Source organism: Arachis ipaensis, chromosome B9 (assembly GCF_059453495.1).
Source record: "Arachis ipaensis isolate K30076 ecotype BB chromosome B9, ASM5945349v1, whole genome shotgun sequence".
NCBI classification, from domain to species: Eukaryota; Viridiplantae; Streptophyta; class Magnoliopsida; order Fabales; family Fabaceae; genus Arachis; species Arachis ipaensis.
Genome location: NC_142444.1, coordinates 64,782,491 through 64,784,314, shown reverse-complemented (window position 1 = coordinate 64,784,314; position 1,824 = coordinate 64,782,491).

The following is a 1,824-nucleotide window of genomic DNA, read 5'->3' as shown; positions in this document are numbered from 1 at the left end:
GTTTAGTGTTTAGTGTTTAGGGTTTAGGGTTTGTGGTTTAATATTTATGGTGTATGATTTAGGGTTTAGGGTTTATGGTTTTTGGTTAAGGGTTTATGGCTTAGGGTTTAGGGTTAAGGGTTTATGGCTTAGGCTTTAGGGTTTGTGGTTTATCGTTTAGGGTGTATGGTTTCTGGTTTAGGGTTTATGGTTTGGTATTGATAGTTTACGGTTTAGGTTTTAGGGTTTATGGTTTGTGGTTTACGGTTTAGGGATTAGGGTTTAGGGTTTAAGGTTTATTGTTTGTGTTTGAGGGTATATGGTTTAGGGTTTAGGGTTTAGGGTTTATAGTATAGGATTTAGGCTTTAGGGTTTATGCTTTAGGCTTTAGTGTTTGTGGTTTAGGGTGTAGGCTTTAGTGTTTGTGGTTTAAGGTTTAGGCTTTAGGGTTTGTGGTTTATGATTTAGGGTGTAGTGTTTAGGGTTTAGGATTTATGGTTTGGGGTTGAGGGTTTATGGTTTAAGGTTTAGGCTTTAGTGTTTGTGGTTTAGGGTCTAGGGTTTATAGTTTAGTGTTTATGCTTTAGGGTTTGGGGTTTAGGGTTTAGGGTTTACGGTTTGTGGTTTAGGGATTATAGTGTAGGATTTATGATTTAGGGTTTAGGATTGTGGGTTCGGAGTTTATGATTTAGGATTTGGGGTTGAGGGTTTATGGTTTAAGGTTTAGGCCTTAGGGTTTGTGGTTTACGCATTAGGGAGTAGGGTTTACGGTTTAGGGATTTTGGTTTTGGGTTGAGGGTTTATGGTTTAAGATGTAGGATTTGTCATCTATAGTTTCGGGTTTATGCTTTAGGGTTTGTGGTTTATGGTTTAGGGTGTAACGTTTAGGGTTGTGGGTTTATGGCTTGGGGTCGAGGCTTCAGTATTTGTGGTTTAGGGTTTAGGCTTTAGGGTTTGGGCTTTATGGTTTAGGGTTTAGGGTTTAGGATTTAGGGTTTATGCTTTAGGGTTTATGCTTTAGTATTTAGGGTTTAGTGTTTAGTGTTTAAGGTTTTGCAGTTTACAGTTTACAATTTAGGGTTTTCGGTTTAGTGTTTAGTGTTTAGGGTTTAGGGTTTGTGGTTTAATATTTATGGTGTATGATTTAGGGTTTAGGGTTTATGGTTTCGGGTTAAAGGTTTATGGCTTAGGGTTTAGGGTTAAGGGTTTATGGCTTAGGCTTTAGGGTTTGTGGTTTATCGTTTAGGGTGTATGGTTTCTGGTTTAGGGTTTATGGTTTGGTATTGATAGTTTACGGTTTAGGTTTTAGGGTTTATGGTTTGTGGTTTACGGTTTAGGGTTTAAGGTTTAGGGTTTAAGGTTTATTGTTTGTGTTTGAGGGTATATGGTTTAGGGTTTAGGGTTTATAGTTTAGGATTTAGGCTTTAGGGTTTATGCTTTAGGCTTTAGTGTTTGTGGTTTAGGGTGTAGGCTTTAGTGTTTGTGGTTTAAGGTTTAGGCTTTAGGGTTTGTGGTTTATGATTTAGGGTGTAGTGTTTAGGGTTTAGGATTTACGGTTTGGGGTTGAGGGTTTATGGTTTAAGGTTTAGGCTTTAGTGTTTGTGGTTTAGGGTCTAGGGTTTATAGTTTAGTGTTTATGCTTTAGGGTTTGGGGTTTAGGGTTTAGGGTTTACGGTTTGTGGTTTAGGGTTTAGGGGTTTAAGGTTTATGGTGTAGGATATATGGTTTAGGGTTTAGGGTTTAGGGTTTGCAGTTTAGGGTTTAGGGTTTAGGGTTAAGTGGTTTTGGGTTTAAGGTTTAGGGTTTGTGGTTTAAGGTTTAGGGTTTACGGTTTGCGGGTTAGGG